At 56.4% G+C, this 23,169-nt stretch overlaps 1 protein-coding gene across 19 annotated transcripts in view; it reads right to left on the reverse strand.

Annotated features, from left to right (window-relative positions):
- PCBP3 (poly(rC) binding protein 3) overlaps positions 1–23,169 on the reverse strand; it is a 245,684-nt gene that overhangs the window by 29,311 nt on the left and 193,204 nt on the right. The window lies entirely within an intron of this gene.

Here is a 23,169-nt window from a genome sequence, read left to right on the forward strand (position 1 = left end):
GGGAGGGGGGTGCCCTCGCGGTCACTGCTGGTGACACACCAAGGCTCAGGGAGGCGAAGGCTCCTGGGAGGGCGGCCCCATCCGCAACAAGGCCCGGCCTGGGACGTGCCCTGGGGTGACCTTGCAGGGCTGGGGCTCACGGCAGCTGGGGCGTGGGTTTGGGGAAGCCGGGCAGGTGCCGACTCTGGGTGTGACCAGGCGGGTCGTGGAAGCCCTCTGGCCTCAGCTGCCGCCTCTGTACGGAGGGAAACAGGCCCGGCTCTGCCACCCGGACAGGGCAGGGGTCCTCGTGCGCGGCCACAGCGTTCCCACCCCTGGCCAGGACGTCATAGGTGCTGGTGGCCCCTGCAGGTAGAGAGCCAAGGATCCCCCGTGACCCCATTCCTAAAGTGGACCTAGTGTCTGTTAACTCAACGGCCGCACATCTCCCTTATGAAGTCTTCCCAGAAGACGCTCTGCACCCCCGTATCCCAGTCCACGTTTATTGGACAATTTCCACAGACGATGGGCCTAGCTCTTAGCCCAGCGAGCAAAACGGAGGCTTCACTTTATGATTTACAGGCAGAACACGATGACGGATAATAGGCCTGAAGGACCCCTGGGAGGAGTGACCAGACTGTCCCGGCGGGAGCCCCTCCTTGAGGAGGGTTCGGGTTCTCCCCCAGTGTACCTCAGGGACGGGCACCCGTGAGGATCAGGAAGGAAGGTTAAAAAAAATAAAAAATATAAATAAATAAATAAATAAATAAATAAATAAATAAATAGGAAGGAAAGAAGAAGGTCAGGTGGGGCCAGGGCAGGGGCACAGCAAGGAGACATGGTAGGACCAGCAGAGGTTTCAGAACAGGCGGGAAAGGTCGCAGAACCAGAATCCCAGGCCAGGCCAGGCCCAGGCACCGGAGGGATGCTTCGGTCTGCAGGCAGCCTGGGTCCCGGGGGTGGGCTGCTCGGGGGGCCCTCCCGGGGTGCCAGCAGTCAGGGCAGCGAGGAGCTGGAGAGCCGCCCGCCTGGGTGCACAGGGAGGTGTCAGGGTGCAGGCCATGGGGGTGCTGCAGGCCTCCACGGGGGCGAGGAGTGGCCAGCCTCGGAGGGGGTGGGTAGGCGACGGGGCAGTGGCCACAGGTGTGACAGCAGGGTGCTGTCTGGGGACAGCGAGGGAAGGAGGCCTGGCTGGGGGAGATTCCAGATGACCCGGGGCCCAGGGATCCCCAGAGGGGCACCAGGTGGACCCCAAGCGCAGAGAGTGTGCACACCTGCCCGAGTGCACAGCTGGGAGGCAGGTGGGTGCCTGGGCCATGATGGACGGGGCCTGGGGACCTGAGTGACACCAGGGCCAGCTCCGCGGGCAGTGCCACATGCGGCCCCACACTCGGCCCGAGTCCCGCAGGAGCCCTGAGGCCCGTGTGCCCCCCACCCCAGAGTCTGGACACCAGCCCTCCGATGCGACCTGTGGAGACGTGAGGCTCCATCCACGACTCTGCAGTCGGTCCTTGTTCTGGGGAAGACATCGACGCTCTGAGCAGCAAGGATGCTGACGTGAATGCTCAAGACCTAGCAAAGGTCCTAGGCCAAGTCCTAAAACCACCCTGTATGTTAAAGGTGTCTCTGTCCCCCGGCCAACACGGGCACCACTGGTCCCTTGTGGCCACTTGGATCTGGAACAAGCTCGCCAGCCGCGCTGTGTGCCCCGTCGGCGGGTCTGGCTGCAGGAGGGCACCCGGAGGAGGACCCTCGGCAGGAGGAGACACGTGCTTGACGACTGCCGCGGCAGCAGGTGCACGGTGCTCCCTCTTGCACAGACACCCCGTGGCAGCCGAGGAACCCGCCAACGGAGGGGATCACGTGCGGCCGGGCAGGGCGGCCGGGCCTCCCTCTTAATTAGCAGCCTCTCCTCCCGCGTCCGGGGACAGCAGGGCCCTGCGGCCTCCGTTATGCAACTGTTTCCAGCCCCAGCAGAGAAAGTGGGTCAGCAGGCGCCGGGGGTGCTTCGGGGTCCAGGCTGTCGATCGTCATCTGTCACACAGGCCAGCGAGCTGCTGCTGCAGCGGCCGCTGCCGTCCTCCGTCACGCGGCAGAGCCGAGCAGCACGGTGCCCTCTATCTGCCGGGGACAAGGAGTGGCCCTGCGCGGTGTGTAAGGTCGCCTGCGACTCGGTGCCCGACTGAACCCACCAGCCGCAGAGGGGCGCCAGGCAAGTGGCTGCCCCAGGACGGTGACTCCTCCAGGATGTGGGCTTGTCCCAGTCCTGCCGGGCCCCGGGACGCCTGTGCATCACGGAGGCGTCTGCAGCAGCGCAGGGGCAGCACCTGGGGTCACGCTCACCCAAAAGCAAGTGGACGGGACATGGTCGGAAAAGATTACTGGGACTCACTCCTGCCCACACTCGGGTGTGCCGGCCAGGACCCCACTTCCGTTCTCTGCAGTGCTGGGAACTTATTTGTCATTCGTCCAGTGGGAGGAGGAGGGGACACAGGCGTGGTCCCTGCAGGCCCGGGAGGTGCACGCGCCTGAGGAAGCCCGCCCACGTGGCCCCCTGCCCACGCGCGTCTGACCCAGCCAGCCCTCCCGGGCGCCCGTCGTCGCTGGCCCCTGCCCGCCAGCCTCAGGCCCAAACGTGGGGCTGCCTCAGGTCCCTTCTGTGGCCCCATCACATTCACTAGCAAACCCAGACACACGGACACGGAGCGAATTAATTCATCTTTTCTAGTCTACTTCTTGCCTAATATGGGTGTCCTGTTCTGGAAAATTCCTCTCGACGTGTGGCTTTGGCTGCATCCCGCTAATTTTGGTATTTGTGCTCTTTCGGACGCGTTTCAAAATACTCTCCAATTTCTCTTCGACGTCCTTCCTGGCGCGTGGGATTTTGTGCGGGACGTCACCGGGCGCCCAGTGTTCAGAGCCCGCCTGGATCGTCCTCCCGGCGATCTGCAGTTCACTCTCGGGGGGCAGACAGCGCGTCTTGCGATGCCTCAGGGGCGTCCTGCGTACTACGGGGTGCGTGGGGCGCTGTGCCCTCTGGCGCCGGGGCCTGCGGTCCGGGGGGGCCTGGGGGCCAGGCGGGCCCTGCGTCCTGCGCTGGGAGCGGGCAGCCTCGTCCCCACCGCGCACCGCTGCCCCGAGGGGTTCCGCCATCTGCTCGGCCAACGTGTGTCCTTCCATCTGTTATTTCCGAGCGTCTGTGTGTCCTTATAGCTCGTTTCCCGTCGGCAGGGGCGGCGGGCCCGGCCTTGGATCCACCTCTGCCTGAGACCCGGGTCTGGACCGCGGGCGCCGTGCACCTGGGGCCTTCGCCCTTCTACCTGCCTCTACGCTACCACCTGGTCCTCGTCCCCCCGTTTCTGGTGTTTTCTCCTCCACCTCTTGGAAGAGCTGCACACCTGCAGGATTCCACGCGACCTCCGTCCCCGTTTCGCGGTCTTAGGGGCGCCCTGGGGCCCGCAGCACCCCTTCACCTCACCCAGTACCTGTGCCACTGACTGCAGGGCGGAGCAACTCACGTGGGCGCCAGCTGTGCCTCTGTTTCCCCTCAGGCCTCTGCACTGCTGCCGTGGCCCTTGGGTTCTCCTGGGTTATAAACCAGCACCGTTATTTCTTTCTTTCTTTTTTTTTTTTTTTTGTTGTTGTTATTTCTGATATAAGTGGCTTCTCCTGCTGCCCCCCACCTCCCTCCTTGTGCTGCCCCCAACTTCCCCCCTCACCTGCTGACCCCGACCTCCCCCCTCTCCTGCTGCCCTCACCTCCTCCCTCACCTGCTGCCCCCTGACCTCCCCCCTCCTGCTGCCCCCCCACCTCCCCCCTGCTCCCCAACCTCCCCCTTCATGCTGCCCCCCTCCCTCCCCTCTTGTGCTGCCCCCCTCCCCCTCGTGCTGCCCCCCTCCCCCCCCCCCGCTGCCCCCACCCTCCCACCCCTGCTGCTGGCAGGGAGACTCCCACTGTCTCACTTGTCTCAGCATCTGTAATGTGCCCCCTCCCATGGCACATGTAAGGATTTTCCCTGAATCCCTGGCTCTGAACCACTTACTTAGCCTGTGCCTTCTCGTACTTTCCTCAAGCCTTTCTGTGCTCATTGAGCTTCCTGGATTTGTGGCCTTGGAGTTCTCAAATTTGGAGAATTGTGGCCTTTGTTTCCAAACACACTTTTTGCCTTGCCCCCCCCCCCCCGCCCCGAGGGCATGTCTGTGGGCTGCTTGACTCGAGCCCAGCTCACTTCTGCGCCTCCTGTGGGAGGTTCTGGTTCAGCCTCCCCCGCAGCTCCCGTGTGCAGCTAATCCCACCCAGGGCAGTTTTCACCTCAGACACGAGTTTTCACTCTAGAACCTCAATCTGGGTCTTGGTTACATCTTCAACGTCTCCGTTTAACACATGTGACCCTTCGCGTCTTGAACGTGCTGGGCACGGTCTTGATAATGGTTCCAACGTCCACGTCCCACAGGCGTGCAATGGTCACTTCTGGGTGGTGGTCAGGAGGCGAAGGCCGAGCTGGGACAGCGCAGGCCTCTGCTCCCCCGGGAGGGGCTCACACCGCGGGTGCTCAGCGGCCCCAGCAGACGTGGCCTCCCGGGACCACAGCGTCAGCAAGCCGTGAACAGGAGACAGAAGCGCTGCCACCTGGGAGCCTGCACACGGAGCCACCTCTTCCCGCCAGCCAGGCCCTCCGTCCTGGGTGCGGGCGCGTGGCTCGCGTGCAAGGGCAGAAACGGGGGCCCACCCAGGCCAGTCTGATGGGAAATGCCAAGTCCAGATGTGAAACCCCCTGGATTCCTAGTGCACGGGAGACAGAAATCCAGCTCAGACTGCTTTGTGCAGTCAGCCTGCTGGACAGCTGCAGCTCACCCGGCTCTGCTGCCCGAGACCAACAGGAGGGGAAGGCGGGGGTGAGGCTGCGCTGCGGGAGGGCAAGCCGGGAAGCCTCAGCGTGCTCCGTGGACTCCTGCAGAGAAAGCCTGGGGACGAGGCCACTGCAAAGGCTCCTGACACACGTCTGCGGCTCCTGCCACCAGGCAGGGACGGACAGTTCCCATCTGCAATGTCCTGAGGACCCCGGCCATGCTGGCGTGAGTCATGGGCTGAGGTCCGAGGTGCCAGGTTACACGGCCCAGACTGCCCGGACCCGCCGAGCCGGGTGGAGCTGGTCTCACCCCTGCAGGGCACCAGCAGCCTTCACGTGCACATTCACTCGTAAGAGCTATCCGCTCTCCACGCGCCCTTGCCGTCTGACGCCAGGCTGGAGGGAATCCGGGGGACGAAGGCGAGCACGGGCAGATGAATCTTCTGTGTCTGCGTGAGGTCTCCAGGTGCTTCGATATTCTTCCCTCATAACGAGGAGCACATACAACCACGCGTATCTGTAGCTATTTCAAAGCACCGCCCCCATGCTGTGGGGGAGCCCGGGACCCAGTGCCGGAGCACCCCGCCTCAGCACCACCGCAGGGTCTGGGGTGATGAGAAGGGTGCTGGGCGTGCCCCATGGGTGCATGGGGCTGATGACACTGGGTGAGCAGATGGAGTGCCCATGCTGCCTCGCCGCCTGCTGGGACTGCTGGGTCAGTCCACGCCAACGAGTAGATCCCCCGCTCCTGGGCTCCCGTGAAGCCAGTCTGAAGTACACGGGCCCCCTGTGCTGCTGGGCTGCAGGGAAGCCAGATGCTCAGGTCCCCACGTTCATGCCTGGACCACATCTTTGCAGGGGAGGCATCAGGAGGGAGGTGGAGGGGAAAATCCTGACAATTCCTAAATACGCCCCAGGCTCTGTGTGGCTTACTGACTTCCAGCTGAAGGCGCTGGATCTGAGCTGCGGCCCCGGGGCAGCCCAGGGGACATGCACTGGACAAGTGGCCCCTCCTTGCACTCTGCCACCTGCAGCTCCTCTGAGCTTCCCTGAGAGCACTCTGTCTCCAGAGATGAAGCCGACCCAGGAAGGAACATTCAGGAAGCAAACCTGCTAGGGTTATTTGCTATGTACAATTGACAACCATCCCACGTGCAGATTCTGTTCGCATATATACGACGTAATCATTTGAATTTCACTTTAAATTCATGATGGCTTTGAGAAGTCAGCTTCCATGCGGGATCTGTGAGTTGAGGCTGCACTCAGGAGGGCCGGCGGATGGGTGACATTGCATGTGATGCCAAAGGCCCAGTCACCACACAGGGGATGCTGCTGCTGAGCAAGTATATGCAACAGGGAAGGTGCCTGAGATTGCTTGCTGAGGGTCCCTGGAGACCAACTCTGGAGCCACACAGCCTGCCTGCTGCTGTCCACACGGACTACACTGGAAGCCAGCAGCTGCATGTGCACAGCTGAAGAGCAAGGCCCTCAGGATGGCCTCCCTGCGGGGGGAGCCCTGGGGGCCGTCAGGATGGCCTCCCCGCAGGGGGAGCTCCAGCCTGCTGCCCTCCCGAGCCCTCCTCTGGCTGGACCTGCCCTTGGTGGTTGCCATCTGCTGATGGCTTTACCCCCTCTTTCAACTCGGAGGTGTGGGTACCAATCGGCCCCACTTAACAGATGGAAGGACTGATGCTTTAAGAGGTAAAAGACCTGCCCAAGGGCAGGGGCCCAGCCAGCCAGCCCAGCAACTGTGCCCTTAACTGTGATGTCTGAAAGAGGAGCAGCAGGACTTCGGCTTCCAGCAAGATGGAGCAGAGGTACCTCCCTGTAAAACAATGAAAAACTGGCTATTCTATGCGAAGCAAACATAGGGAGATGCTGGAATGTTGAAAGGAACAAGCAGACTGGCACACCAGTGGCCTGTGGAGTGACATGGTGGTGAAGTCCTGGTTTTATTTTTGCATCTTTATCTCAGACTTGGGGGAGGAGAGCCAGCAACCTGGAAACGCCAATGGGCACAGACCGAAAAAAAGCTGCAACAAAGCCTGCTGCCTCCAGCCAAAGGACCAGAAACACTGGAGACAGCCCAGCAATACTGGAAACTTGAGATAATAGTGGCTCTGCTCCAGCAAGTGCCATGGACGACATTGTTAACCCAGCCCCACCAATGCCTGCACAGGTCCAGCTCACCAGGCCAGAAGGACGCCCTCTAATCTCACACTGGCTGTTACCAGAGAAGGCAGAGTGGGGAGGAGGGGCCTCACCCCTGCCAGGCAGTAATAAGCCACTTGACCCCATGGGGTCCCGACCGGGCGGGTGCCAGTGGAGGCCCAGTGGGGAGCCACAACTGCCACCCCACCACAAGTAATGGGAAGTTCCTCAAGCCCCAGCTGCCAACAGAGGCTGAGGGGGGAACCTGGACTCCCACCCCACCTGTAAGTAATGAGGCAACACCCCTCCTTTCCCTTGCTGCAATAGTGTGAAAGGAAAACAGCTAAAATGAGAGGTTAAGTAATATTCAAACTCATAACATAACATTCAAAATATCTAGGATTCATATCAAGAACCAGAGAGATCTCAAACTAAATGAAAAACGATCAGCAGACACCACACTGAGATGATAGAGATGTTAGAATTATCCCACAAAAATTTCAAAGCAGCCATGATAAAGATTCTTCAATAAGCAACCAAGAATATTTTTAACCAAATGAAAAAATATACAGTCTCAGCAGAGAAACAGAAATACTCACCAAAAAACAAACAAACAAACAAACAAAAAACAAGATGTAAAGAACTAAATAGAAATTATAGCACTATTAGTACTAAAAAATACAGTAATGGAATGAAGGGGTCCAAGGAAAGAACCAGTGAACTGCAAGAACAACTTTCATCTGAAGAATAGAGTAAAAAAAAAAAAAAAAAAAAAAGAGTAAAAATAGACTTGAAAAAAAAAAAAGGAGAACAGAGCCTCAGGGACCCGTGAGGCTGTGACAAAAGATCTAGCATTTGCCCTCTTAGGGTCCCAAAGGAAGAAGAGAAAAGGGCCGAAAAAGTACTTGGGAAAATAATGCCTAGAAATTTCCCAAACTTGGCAAAAAGTATAAACCCACACATCTAAGAAGCTGAGCGAATCCCAAGCAAGATAAATCCAAAGAAATCCACATAAACGTATATAATCACATGTTTAAAAACGGAAGACAGTGCTGAAAGCAGGAAGAGAGAAATGACATTGTACTTATAAAGAGAAAAGCAATTTGATGACCGCGAATTTCATTGGAAGCCTCCGCGCCAGAAGAAAGTGGCACAATAGCTTTAAGTGGTTAAGAGGAAAGAACTGTCAGCCTGGAACTGTATACCCAGCGAGAATATCCTTCAGAAATGAAAGAGAAATTGAAATGTTACAAGGTGAAAAAAAAAAAAACTAAGAGAGTTAGTTGCCCACAGACCTAGTCTACAAGAATGGCTAAAGGAGGTTCTCCAAATGGAAATGAAATGATACAGAAAGAATCTCAAAATCTCCTTCTCTTCGAGAAGGAAGAAGGAACACAGTGAGCAAAAACACGAGTATATACAACGGCTTTCATTCTCCTCCTGGGTTTTCTAAATTATGTTTAATGATTGGAGCAAAAAAAATTACAGCACTGCCCGATGTGATTCCAACAGGATACTGAGGAAATATTTACAAAAATTATCTTATAAATGGGGGAGGGTGAGGAATCATAGAGGGAGTTAAAAGTTTCTATACTTCCCTCGGACTGGTAAAATGAAAACATCACTAGGATCCATAAATTGAACATATATATCAATATCGGGAGCAACATCAAAAAGCTACTAAAAACAGAGGTATACTAAAACACTATCAATAAACCAAAACGGAATTCTAAAAAAAATATATGGCAGGAAATAAGAACACGAAAAAATAAGAACACGAAAAACAGAGAGAACAAACAAAAAATAAAATGGCAAATTTAAGCCCCAATATCCCAATGATTATAATAAGTGTAAATAGTCTAAATTCACCAATTAAAAAATAAGACTACGGCAGAGTAGATTAAGAAACGTGACTTAACTAGATGTGGAGACCCACTTCAAATAGGATAATATAAGTAGAAGGGAAAAAATCATGGAAAAAAGATGTGTTATGCAACTATTAATCAAAAGAAAGCAGGAATGGTTATATTAACATCAGATAATAGGAAGTGTTGGTGAGGATGACGAGAAAAAGGAACCCTCGCATACTGCTGGTGGGAATGCAAACTGGTGCAGCCACTGTCAGGAACAGTGAGGAGGTTCCTCAAAAAATTAAAAACAAAAATATCATATGATCCAATAGTTCTTCTTTTGGGTATTTATCCAAAGAAAATGAAAATATCTATTCAAAAAGATCTTGCACCTCCCTGTTCACTGCAGCATTATTTACAACAGTCAAGACATGGAAGCCGCATAAGTGTCCATCGATGGATAAACAGGTTAAAAAAAAATGCAGTTTACATACCCAATGAGATATTACTCAGCAATAAGAAAGAATGAAATCTTGTCATTTGTGACATTAAGGATGGACCCTGACAGTGTGTTATGCTAAGTGAACTTGTGTGATTTCACATTTATGTGGAATCTAAAAAATGAAACGAAACAACACAGAAATAAACTCCTACATACAGGAAACAAACCGCGGGTTACCAGGGACGGGAGAGGTTGTGGAAGGGGGGGGGACCAAAATAGGTGAAGGGGACTAAGAGGTTATAAAATAAGTGATAAAATAGTAGTTATAAAATACTTCCAGTTATAAAATAAGTAAGACTTGGGGATGCAAAGCATAGCGTAGGGAATATGGGTCAGCAATATTGTAATAACAGCACGGTGACAGATGGCAACTAGACTTACCATGGGGATAATTTTGTAACATTATATTTGTTTAATATTATAAAAATATTAAACCTAAAAAAAAAATTAAAAAAAAACCTAAAAAATTTAGGGATCCCTGGGTGGCGCAGCGGTTTAGCGCCTGCCTTCAGCCCAGGGCCCGATCCTAGAGACCCGGGATCGAGTCCCACGTCGGCCTCCCTGCATGGAGCCTGCTTCTCCCTCTGCCTGTGTCTCTGCCTCTCTCTCTCTCTCTCTCTCTCTCTACGTCTATCATGAATAAATAAATAAAATCTTAAAAAAAATGAATCTAAAAAATTTAAACCTAATAATCTAATTAAATATTAAAACTATTATGTACACCTGACTCTAATAGGATACTGTATATGGATTATCCTTCAGTTAAAAAAATAGACTTCAAAGCATTGAAAATTCTCGGGGACAGACGGGGGCCTTGGATAAGGGCAAAAGGGATTAGTCCATGAGGAAGCAACAACAATCCTAAGTGTGTATGATTCAAACACGGGCGCTGTAAGGTACGTGAAGCAAAAACTAACGGAACTAAAAGGAAAAATACCCGTATCTACAATTGCAGCTGAAGATTCCAATGCTGTGTCTCAACAACGGAAAGACCCAGGCATAAAACCAGCAGGGGGACGGGGGACGGGGGACAGGGGGACACCACCACCCAGGAGAGACCACGACACCTGGCGGCAGAGGCCCACGCGCTCTTTCCAAGCACCCACAGCGTATATACTAACACCCATCTCCTTCGCCATCAAACCAACCTAAGTTTAAAAGAATCAAAATCATATACAGGGTGTTGTTCTCTGGTCGCAGCTGAATCACGCTAGAAATCAGTAACAAGTAGGCCCCCACTTCCTCGCTCCCTCCCCGGGGCACTGAGGGCCTGCTGGCTCCGGGTGGCGGTGGCGGTGGCGGTGGCGGGAGGGAAGGAGCACGTCTTGGTAGGTCAACGAAGGACGCACACAAATGGCTCCGACACCCGCCCCCCCAAACCGACAGCGGCCACTCCCTCCTGGGTCCCTGGGGCGCACGGCCCGTCTCCAGGTTAAGTCCCACGTGAAGGGCTCAGCTCCATTCTCTCTCTTTTTTAAAGATTTTATTTATTTATTTATTTATTTTTTATTATTTATTTTTATAAATTTATCTTTTATTGGTGTTCGATTTGCCAACATACAGAATAACACCCAGTGCTCATCCCGTCCAGTGCCCCCCTCAGTGCCCGTCACCCAGTCACCCCCACCCCCCACCCTCCTCCCCTTCCCCCACCCCCAGTTCGTGTCCCAGAGTTAGGCGTCGCTCGTGTTCTGTCTCCCTTCCTGATATCAGGAACGACAAATACCCCCCATTTGCTTCGACGTGGATGGACCTGGAGGGTATGATGCTGCGTGAAGCCAGTCAGCTCCGTTTTCAATTTGCATGAGCGCCTGGTCTCCTCTTGCCGTTTCTTCCCTTCTGCTCGCTTTTCCTTTTTCTTATTCTTTTTTTTTTTCCTAGTGTCTGAAGGTGCAACCTTAGATGATAGAGTCTGGAGAGCTTTTCTCCCGTTGGTGCTTCAGGCCGCGGGCCCCTCCGGGGGTGCTGATTCGCTGCACCTGCGCGGCCCGACTACGCCAGTACTACTCCCCGTTCAAGGTGTCCTGCGAATCCCTTTGGTACCTCCTCCTTGGCCACCGTTCGGAGGTGTGTGCTTTGATTTTTTAAAATATTTTGAAAGATTCTGGTTACCTTTGGTTACTGATTTCTAGTTTATTTACAGTCCGGTCAGAAGACATAGGATTTCAGTTGTTTTGTATTTGTTGGTCTTTTATTCTTTTTACACAGAATACGGTTCGCCTTGCAAATGTCCTGTGTTGTCATGGGGATGTGTGCCCTCTCGTCGTCGTTGTCGTCGTCGTCGGGTGGCGGATCTTGTCCCGTCAGGGAGATCCAGTTGGGGGACTGTGCCGGCCCCTCCGGCCTGGCCCCTCCAGCCCTGCCCCGCTCCAGCTTTGTCTCTCTAGCCCTGCCCCTCTCTGGCCCTGTCCCTCCAGCCCGGTCCCTCTCCAGCGCTGTCCCCCCACCAGGCCCTGCCCCTCCGGGCCTGTCCCTCTCCAGTCCTGTCCCTCTGGCCCTGTCCCCCCACCAGGCCCTGCCCCTCCAGCCCAGTCCTCCGGCCCTGCCCCCTCTGCCCCTGTCCCTCTCCAGCCCTGCTCCCCCACCAGGCCCTGCCCTTCTGGCTCTGCCCCTCTCCAGTCCTGTCCCCCTGGCCCTGCCCTCCAGCCCTGTCACCGCCCCCCCCCCCCACCCTGTCCCACCGCCCCCGGCCCTGCCCCTCCGGCCCTGTCCGTGCTGCTCCTCCCGCCTGCTCCACCGTTCCTGACAGGTGCACCTGGACTCTCCCGCTCTAACTGTGGCTTGGTCCCCTCTGCTTTTCCATTGTCAGGTTTTGTTTCGAGCGCTTCAGGCCCCGTGGCTCAACACACATACGTGGCAGATTCGCCGCCCCGGTGAACTGGTCAGCTTATCCCGACGTGACGACCCTCCTCACCCCCGGCGCTCTTCCTCGTCCCGCGCCCGCGTCATCTGAGGCTAACGTAGCCCCCCCAGCTGGCTGCTGGTCAGTGCTGCCGCGACACATCTTCTGTCCTGTAACTTCTCACCCACCGACAGTGTATTCCACGTGGGGTCCTGCTGACTGCACAGATTGCTCTTGCTTTTTCATACATTCTGATAATCTCTCACTTTTATTCGTTTACACAATTTTTTTACACAATTGAACGACTGTCCATCCAGGGTCTGCGTGTGGTGTGTGTGCGATCTCGAAGTACGTCAGACCCATGACCGGCTGCACAAATAGTACAGAGGGTTCCTGTGCCCCCCCCCCGGGGATGTCCTGTGTCCCATCCTGTCCTGGGGATGGACGTCGTCTGTCCGTTTCCCGCCCGGAGAGCTTGCTTTCTCGCCGAGGGGTCTGAAGCGCCCTCCCTACCCCCTTCGCTGGCCTGTGACGGACAAAGATCTCCCCTGAGCTCCTGTGTCTTCTCACGTCTCGACAGGGTCCTTCACAGGGTAAACGGTTTTAACTGTGACAAGGGCCAACTGCTCAATTTTATCTTTAACGGGCAGGACTCTCTCCTAAGGAGTAGTTTTATGTTTTACGTTCAGCTATTTGATCCATTTTGAGTTAATTTATTTTTTTATTTATTTTATTTTATTATTATTATTTTTTTGAGTTAATTTTTGTACAAGCCATGATGTCTAAGTCAAGCGTTTTCGGTTTTGGTTTCACTGTTTGGATACAGACACCCAATAGCTTCAATGCCATTTCTTGCAAATACTATACTGCCCCTTCTGTATTATTATTATTATTATTTTTACCCATTCTGTATTAAACCGCTGTGTTACAATCGTCCACACTCCTGCGGGTATAGCCTGGATGCCGGGTGCTTCATCTGTGTACGTGCCTCTCCACCCACCACCTCCACGTCGTGATTACTATTGCGTGACCACGTCCTAAAATCACTCCAACTTTATTCTTTTTCAAAATTCTCTTGGGTTCACTAGTTCCTTTATGTTTTCACGAAAACGTTTTATTTATTTATTTATTTATTTATTTATTTATTTATTTATTATTTATTTGAGGCAGAGACACAGGCAGAGGGAGAAGCAGGCTCCATGCAGGGAGCCCGATGAGGGACTTGATCCCAGGACCCGGGGATCATGACCTGAGCCAAAGGCAGATGCTTAACCACTAAGCCACCCAGGTGTCCCTGTTTTCACAAAAACATTAAATCAACTTGTTTATACCTAAAGACATTCCCACCGGGACTTTGACAGAAAATGCACTGACCCTACGGACGTGTCTGGGAGACGCTAGCATGTTTGTCACGCCGAGGGCCCCAATCTGTGACCGCGATGTCCCCGATGTGGGTCTTCTTGGATTCCTCTCATCGGTATTCCATAGTTCTCAGCATGCAGGATCCTGTGCATGTTTTGTTAGACCCAGAGCAGGTACGTGACTTCTTGGAGTTCCTGTAAATGGCACTGGGTTTTTGAATTTGGTTTCCCGTTGTTCACTGGTGGTCTGCAGAGCGGGACGGACTTCTGTAGGCCGACCCTGCGTTCCTAAACAGGGGGACCTGCTCAGTGGTTCTGGGAGTTTCTTGTAGACTTAGCGGGATTTTCGATGCACACAATCATGGCATCTAAGTAGAAGACGGGTTTGTTTCTTCCTTATAAATCTGTCAGCCTTTCATTTCTGCTTCCCGCCATACTAAGCTGGGCTAAAACTGCCGGCCCTCTGCTCGGTACAGTGGCAAGAGCAGACACCCTTGTTTTGCTGATGATTTTAGGGGGAAGCGTTAGTCTCCCACCATCAACTATAATGTCAGTTGGTAGGTATAGTCTATTCCGTTTTTCTTTTTTTTTAAAACTTCTTTTTTTAATTTTTTTTATTTTTATTTTTTTATTTATTTATGATAGTCACAGAAAGAGAGAGAGAGGCAGAGACACAGGCAGAGGGAGAAGCAGGCTCCATGCACCGGGAGCCTGACGTGGGATTCGATCCCGGGTCTCCAGGATCGCGCCCTGGGCCAAAGACAAGTGCCAAACCGCTGCGCCACCCGGGGATCCCTCTATTCCGTTTTTTAACAAAGATTTTCCTTCCTCCCTCCCTTTCTTTGAAAGAGAGAACACACACAAGTTGGGGGATGGCTGGGGTGGGAGGCCAGCAGACCCCAGCAGACTCCGCACTGAGTGGGGAGCGTGGGGTCCATCATGGGGCTCAATCTCATGACCCCAAGATCATGACCTGAGCCAAAACCAAGAACTGGACACTTAACTGACTGAGCCACCCAGGTGCTCGCAGCTTGCTTCATTTTAATCAGAACCCAAACATCACTTAATCTTTCATGTTGATTAAACTGGCAAAATCTGTTTATAATCAGATTACGTCTAGAGAAATTCTGATAAATCGAATTTTCAATCACTCTTTTTTTAATTTTAAAGATTTTATTCATTTATTAATGAGAGACGTAGAGAGAGGCAGAGACACAGGCAGAGGGAGAAGCAGGCTCCATCCCGGGAGCCCAACGCAGGACTCGATCCCGGGTCTCCAGGGTCATGCCCCGGGCCAAAGGCGGCGCCAAACCGCTGAGCCCCCTGGGCTGCCCTCAATCACTCTTTCTTAAAGAACATTCAATCAACAGCGGTGACGGGGCCCATATCCACGTCGTGCTTTCACATATGTAGACGCACCCGTCCTCACACTGGTGGAACCCACCCCAGTTCCGCCTGTTTTATGAGAAGAGCAGGTGCGCAACAGCGACCGACAGGCTAGTTCTCAGCCCGTGCTCCTGACCACCAGACAAAGGTCATGCTGGTCAAATACTAAAACCAAGGACGGTGTTGGTTTCAGACGGGAAGGAAAGCGTCGCGTTTGAGGGGGGCACTGAATGTCCCATTTGTAAGGCCTTTTTCTTCAAGGGAAGAGCAAACAGATGTGGGTGTTAAAGGAGGAGTCGTACACAGCCGGCTGTGGAGTTCACAACAGCCATCACACTCACTGCAAGCGTACGACCCCGCTCTCTCCCGACGTGAGAAGGGAGCAGACGTCCTGCCTGCAGACCTCCAGCTGAGCCCACGCAGCCGCCGTGGGAGCCGGGCTGGGCTGACAGCCCTGCTGCGGCGGCCCCGTGAGCGGTGCTTTGTGCAGGGCTGCACCAGGGCCTCAGTTGTCTGGGGGAGGTGACCGTGGAAGGCACCTCGAGGGACAACCGAGGACTTGATTTATCATGTTTAACAGCGCATCGCCCCGTTAGGCTGCAGGGGGCCAGGACAGCAGAAGCCGACAGAGCCTATTAGCTGCTTTATGCTCCCTGGGAGAGACTCACAGGGCAGACGATGTCCTTGGGGCCACGAAGGGGAGGGGAGACTTCTGCGGAATGTAATGCTCTTGCCAGTCACAGTTAGCGTTCGGAAGAGGTTCAGGGCTTATGCAATCCTGACGTGAGTGAGCATTGTGCATGGCCTGCTGGCTCGTCACTCAGGTGTCCAGACAGACCAGCATGATGGGGCTGGGGGGCCTGCTCACCTTCTCTCCTTGCTCTAGAGGCCAGAGCACGTTGGCCTCGTGTCCAGCACGGTGCAAAGCTCTTCTCTTCCTAGCAACGTGTGGGCTTCACCCAGCGATGCCTCCCTTTGGAGGAAGGTGCCCAGGGTCCAGCCTCTTACAGATGGTCCAGTTATTTCAAATATATATTTCAAGATTAATAACATCTTCACTGTGGAGACAAGACAGGACTCCCCAAGACCTGCGTCCAGTCCTGTCCCTGACATCCCCACCGCCCTGCAGAGAGCAGCTGTGTCTGTGCACGGTGGACCGGACCCTCCCTGGGGCCATGGGTAACAGAACCCTGGCTTCTGTGTGTGCAGTGCCCGTGCCCGGTCTGTGTGCACACGTTTTATCTCTGCAGAGACCCTCTGGCCACAGCGGGAAGCCTACGGTGGCAGAGACAGGTGCCGGACACAGAGCGCAGCCCGGGGGGAAGCACAGTCCTTGAGCAGCTCTCAGTTTGGGAAAAGAAACTGGACCATAGGGCTGGGACAGCCAGAAACCCAAGAGACTGAAAACACTCAGTCCCCCTTCACCCTCAGACATACATTTGAGATTGGTCAGAGATCCAGAAGTTCCTCTTCTGGAAGGAAGGAAGGAAGGAAGGAAGGAAGGAAGGAAGGAAGGAAGGGAGGGAGGGAGGGAGGGAGGGAGGGAGGGAGGGAGGAGGGAGGGAGAGCTTCTTATGGCCTCAGGGTCCACGAGATGTGACGACCAGAGAGGCTTCCACTGCACTAGCGGAGCAGGGGGTGTCCCTCCTCCCTGCCCTCGCCCTGGTCAGGGACGTCACCCAGCCCGTTGCTGGCAGGCATCTGAGACCTCAGGGAGAAGCCGGCCGGGGTGAATCGGGCCCCGAGAAGCCACAGAGAACGGCAGGAACACATGTGCCCACCTACCGGAGGGGCCTGTGCACTCAGCACTCTACAGATGCCAGGCAGGAACACCCCCCCCCCTTCCCGATGTCCTGTGACTGAGCCCCTGGAAAATAGCAGGGACACGGCTGTGTCCTCAGACTCCTCTGTCCACTCGCGAGGATGGCAACAGGATGCCAGGACCTGACCCAATTACTGAGGCATCCGTGGCGATGCAGCGTCTGACCTGGGGCATCCCGAGGAGCCAGGCATGTGGCACAGCACAGGGTGGGGATACCCCGTACCGGCTGGGGGGGGCTCTGGGGGAAGAAGGTGCTGGGTCGGGATGATGCCATCGCTGGGGTTAGTAACTTGCTTAGTGACCGGCACCCGCGCAGCACACCCGCCGGCTGTCACGTCCACCGTGGGTCTGCACATCCTGGATTTCAGGGCCCCCGGCAGGTAGGGCCCCCTCCAGAGGTGCCCGGTGACACAGCAGCACAACTGGAACGGGCACACAGGGCCCAGCGCAATCTGTGCATGACGCTAGGGGGTGGGTGAGTTTGACAGGACGGTTAGCAGCAAAAGCTAGAAAATGAATTTTTTTTTTAAAAAAAAATCATGTACAAGAACATACATCAGTTGAGATAAATGTAACAAAAGGTGTGTGAACCCTCTATGTAGAAATCTATAGACTATTAACAGAAATTAAAGAAGGTTTAAGAATTAGAGAAATACATCACGTCCGTAGACTCAGAAAGATGTTAATTCTCCCCAAATTGATCTGCTGATTCACTTCCATTCAAGCCGGCTTCAAAATGTACGTGAAAAACTCATTAGCCGAGAGTAGCCAGGACTTCCCTTAAGAGAAGGGTCGAGGTGAGAAGTGCTATTTGCGAGACAGTGGTTCAGCCCGCGTGCTGGGGGCGCGGGAGACAAGCCGCTGCCGGGACACGGCGGCATCTGGGCACGCGGACGCCCGGGAGCAGAGCACGGTCCCCCCACCAAACACGCCCTGGCGAGGGGAGGGGTGAGATCCGAGCCCCCCGCCCCATACACTCCGGGGCTGGGGTCCCCCCAGGAGGACCGCACGGGACCCCGCCTGTACGAGCTTCTGAGACGCCAAGAGCTTCCGCGGGAACACGGGGGCCGCCTGGATGTCAGAGTCCCGGTCTGTCCCCGACCCGAGAGGAGTGGCCTGCACGGGGCCATGGAGCTCTGCGGCTCGTGCAACTGCCCGGGGCTCCCATCTGGAAAATCCTACGCTGCTCACGGGAAGGTGGGCACATCCCTCACGGCCAGCGACTGCACCGGGCGGCAGTGGGGCTCCTCGGTCGTGACGAAGCGCAGACGCGGCCGCGGTACAGCACGAGCACGGCACAAGCTCCACCAATGCAACCTGGACCTGGGGTCCCGGAGCCGGCGGGCGCGAGGCCGCTGCCACCACCGGGAGGTGGGCCCCACGTACCCACACGACGCTTGCTCTCGGGACGGACTTAACATCAGGAATTCCGTCGCGGACGAACTGCAGCTCGCAGCTGGGGAGTGGGGAGCAGAGCCCAAGGCCCCCGCCCTGCAGGCGCTGCTGGTGCACAGGTGCGGGGGGGGGGGGCACCCGGAGGCTCGGGAGGGAGGGCGGGAGGACGGCTCAGGCAGGGTGAGCATCGCTTACCCCCCAAAATTCAGTCTGTGTCTTCACGACCATTTTTTACTGGGAGGGAGGCTCCTAATTCTGGCTTTTACCACACCGAAGTGGTCACGTATCGCAAGAGAGCTGGGAAACCTGGCAAGAATTTTAGGTGAATACAACAGAATGAGGCCGTGCCAAGGACCATCGTCTTCCGTCAGGTCTGAGGCTCCGAGGACGGGATCGCCGTCTGCCCCCGATCCGCAGGGTGAGGAGAGGTCACCGCACAGCCCCGAGGGGCCAGCCAGGGCGGCGCCGCCCGGCGTCCTTCTGAGCCCGGCTCTGCAGCCCCCAGCCCGCGTCCCCCGAGCGTGCGGCCCCCACTCGCCAGGACGCCACGGCGGGTGTACGGGTCCGGGCACAGACACGGCACAGGTGACCCTGACGCATCCAGAGCCGTCACCGGGCCCGGGGCCTTGTAAGGATTCGCTTATCACGTCTTTTCAGAAGCGGCACAGAGAAGCAGGTTCGCAGGGCAGCGGAGGCCGAGCTGGGCGGCGGCCGTCCTGCCCCCGGGGCTCTCCCGCGCCGCCCTCGGCCCGTCCTCAGACACTTCCCGCGTGGCCGCCCACCGGGCACGGAACGTCCCAGGCCTGGGGAGGGGCCCCCGGCCGCGGCCTCCCTCACGGAACGCTGTGCGGGCACCATGTGCCGGCGGCGGCGGGTCCCTCGGGGGCAGCCACGCGAGCCCCTTCCCCGGCGGGACCCACGGGTTTGAAACGGCGACACGCCCGTCCTACGAGTCCTCTGCAGCTGGGTCGCCCGCGCGTGGGGCGCCAGCTGAAGCCCACGTTGCCGTTTGCCACCGACTCCTGTTGCCCGCGGCGGCGCCGGCGTCCCTCGCTCCTGCTGGCGCAGCCCAGGTCCTCCCCGCGAGGGCCCCGCACCCGGGAGCACGTCCTCTGTCCCCCCAGGTTCTCCTGGACGCAGTTGTCACGCTGCTTGCCATTGGCGTGGCCGCCCGCCCCGGGGACATGCACAGCCGGCGAGCGGGACACGCTGTCCCCACGGCCCTCCCCTCGCGGTTCCCGAGCCTGTGGCCAGCGGCGGGGCCGGCGGGCCTGGGCCCGGACGGGAGGGGCCGCGGGAGGCTGAGGCCAGTGGGCCCGTGGGCTCGTGCACCCGGCTCGGCGGGGTCCGGGGGGGTCGGGGGGGGGCTGCGCACGGGGCTGCGCGCCCCTCCGAGAGCAGCGGCCTGCGCTGTGCTGTCCAGTGAACACCGCGGCTGCCGCTCGGGGAGAGGGAAGCCCTGGACCCCCCGGCCCCGCCCCCGCGGCCCCGACCTCAGGAAGATGCCTCTGGGAGGGTGTCGCCTGGCGCCCGGGCCCCAATCTGCCCGAGGCGGGACCCCACGGGGCGGCACACGCCCCCGCACACCGAGCACTCCCCGAGGCGCCGAGGCCAAGGCACCGCCCACGGCCATCCCCTCGCCCGCGGCCTCTGTCCCCGGGGTGGCAGGAGAGAGGGACCCCGCTGGGGGCCCAGAGCACCGCACCCCCTTGCCCTGTGTTAGGACACTCTTCTGGGAAGCACATGGGGACGCCGCCTTGTCGCCTCTGCGTTGTTCTATTTATGTTATTTCTGCAAAAATAACGATCTACTGCTCCGGTCGGTAAGGGACATAAGCATCCCGTAGCTCGCCGGAAGGCCGGTCCCACTTCCAGAGGGAGCAGAGCTCATGTCCCTCCAAAGGCAATAAATTGGGGGTTTCTATGATTTCACTTGGACACACGATCCCAGTCTTGCTCGCCCCGAGAGGGCCGTGTGTGCACCCTGCCCTCGCCTGGGGGCCGCGCCAGCCCGGGGGCAGGAACGGGGCCGGGACCCGCAGTGCCCGAGGGGCCGCGGCTTCCTCCAGGCCTAAGAGAAGCATTTACAACCGCAAATAATAAGGACCCCCGGCTCTTCTGCTCTCTCTTAATGAAAAGGCAGAAAAAAAAAAATTCTCTTTGCTCAAGACTGTAAAATGGGTAAGAGCCTCTTAGAAAAGCCACGTGCGATGCGTGGAGAGGCTGCAGGTGAAGGCAGGCGGGATCGCACGGTCCCGAGGGAAGAGCTGCTTTTGTTGCCGCGGGCACAACCGCTGTTCTACATCTAAAACGTCCACTCGTTCGCCATCCACGTGTGTTCGCATTTACTTCTGTGAACTGAGCCACGGGCCCACGTTCCCCAGAAAGCTACTTAAAATACAAATTTTAGGGCATCCCTGGGTGCCTTGGCGGCTCGGCGGCTGCCTTTGGCCCAGGGTGTGACCCCGGGGTCCCGGGATCGAGTCCCACATCGGGCTCCCTGCACGGAGCCTGCTTCTCCCTCTGCCTGGGTCTCTGCCTCTCTCTCTCTCTAGGTCTATCATAAATTAATAAATCTGTTTTTTAAAACATACAAATTTTAAAGATTTTTATCTCAGAAAGGCAAAAGGCTTTTGTCCTGTAGGACGTCCTCAGATCAAATACCGCTGTGACTCTGCTTCTAGAAGTCTCTTCCGGAGGCATCTTCCCCAGCAAAACCGGAGGGGAGCGCGTCTTTGTCTAAACACCCGCCGCGCGACGTCGCAGCCGTTCTGTAGCCCACCCGTCACCTGCCAAAGGATGCCCGTCGGAGGGACCCGAGCTAACGGGTACTTCAGTTCACTCACAGGACAGCGAGACCAACCAACCAACAAATAAATGAATGAGATTCTGTTGTTCACAAGCCACACTTAGGTCCGCATTCCGCGAGCGCCCGGCTGCGGCGGAGCCACGTCTGCGGCCTGCTCGTGCCTACGAGCTGCTCTTTCTCAGTCTGGGCGACAAGCCCCGGGAGTGCGCGGCCCCCGGACCCGATAGCGCAGGCGTCCGCGGGCGGACCCGGGTCGGGCCCGTGGTCCCCGGTGCTGGCGTCCTAAGGGAAGGCGCAGGGCCGCGGATTTCGGCCGGGGCGGCCAGCGTGTCTCGGGAGCCCCGTTCCCACACCCACCCCGTGCGCCGGCCGCCGCCGAGAAACCCGCACGCTCACATTTCTACGCCTCAGTTTACCTTGGTCCCCACAGAGGAGCCAGAGCATGAAAACAGAACCTAACGTGAGGACCTGGCCCTGAGTGTCACGGGAGGGTGCCGGGCGCGCCCCCGCGGGCCCCCGAGGACCCTGCGCCCGGCTCCTCGCCACGACACTCGGCCCGACCTCCTGCGCCCCTTACCTCAGAACAAAGCGGCTCCGGGAGGCCGGGAAGGGCCGGCTGGATGCGGCTACCGGACAGATGGCCCCCCTCCCCGTCTAGAGGAGATAAAATGCTAAAGGAGAAAAACCAGAGTGGGTTTTGTCCTAACCAAAGGAGGCTACAAATCCCATTGGCCTCAGGTTGGAAACCTCGTGACATGGGACCGGGCACATGTGACCTACTTTTCGCCCAACTCCCCTCATTCCGTTGGAGGGGTGCACCCGGCGCGGACGTGCTGTCATTTCAATGACTCCTTCCCCCAAACAGGGGCCAGCGCACAAGCCGGCACACATGCCCGCGGGACATGGGCCACAGCAGCTCAGCCTCGGAGAGGGAGGCGCGGGTGGGCCCCAGCGACGGGGACGCAGCTCCTGAGGCCTGAGCTGTCACTGCTGCTGTCAGCCGTCTGCCGCGCTCCGGCCTTGCACGAAGCTGGTGCTGTTGGAGCCCTGGCGTCCTGGGATGGCGGGATGAGGTGCCTGAAGCAGCACCAATTGCAAATTCTCTCCTTTCCCTGCTATTTTTTATTTTTATTTTTTTGGTGACCTAGAGCCGCTAGGTCCAGGCCTAGAAGCAGGCTGCACACAGAAGCTCAGAAATGCGTGAGTGCTGCGTGTCCTCGCGAGCCCTCCCGACGCAGGGCCCTGCACGGGCAGCGCGGACGGGAGGGCGGACGCGGCCCCGTGAGAGGCGGTGGGGACTGTGCCGGCCTCCCGGCCTCCGATCCGGGCGGGCACCTCTGCCCCCGAGCAGGAGAAAGTCGCCCGCAGACCACCTCTCACCCCCGTTAGCTCAGCATCTCACGTGAAATCAGACGCCGACAAATGATAAAAACACGTAACAGGCAGAAGTAAAAACGTGGGTGCAGGGAGGGGTCGCTGGGCTGTGAGGACAGGCTCCGAACAAAGGTGCCGAGAAAGTGGACGCATGCGGGTCCCCCTGACCAGAGTCAGCCCGGTTGTTCATTATAGGGAAAAAATTTAAAATAGCGCAAATATTTGGATGTTCATTACAGAAAGAAATAGAAAATGCATTTATGCAAAAAGTAACCCGTAATGTCATTACTCGGAAAGACCAGCAGTGCTGGTGGGTATCTGGAGGTCCACCCCGACTTTCGTCTAGGAAGTGCTGTGTCACTATATTTTTTAATAAAAACAGGACCAAACCACCCACATTTGTCCTATTTTTTCTCATTTAACATTACACATGAAATATTTTTCTATGTCAACATATTTAAATCTACATAGCAACTGGTCAAATTCCCCATGGCATTTTTACTTATTATGCATAAAATTTAATGAATTTTTATGTAGAAAAATGGAACCAACATGTCATGCTTCTATTTCCAGGATTTTTAAGTTGTTATGTGTGTTTCTAAAGGTTTTTATTTGAGAGAGGGAGAGCACACGTCAGGGAGGAGTAGCGGAGGCAGAGGGAGAAGCAGGCTCTGTGGGATTCGATCCCAGGACCCCGGGGATCGTGACCTGAGCCCAAGGCAGACGTTTCACCGACGGAGCCATCCAGGCGCCCCGAGCTGTGATATTAAAGAACGTTTCCACAGTCCTCCTCCTGCCCCTCAGAACCCATATTTACAGACATTGTTCCTGGCTGGGAGGAGAAGATGCT

This window comes from Vulpes lagopus, chromosome 20, assembly GCF_018345385.1.
Source record: "Vulpes lagopus strain Blue_001 chromosome 20, ASM1834538v1, whole genome shotgun sequence".
Classification (NCBI taxonomy): domain Eukaryota; kingdom Metazoa; phylum Chordata; class Mammalia; order Carnivora; family Canidae; genus Vulpes; species Vulpes lagopus.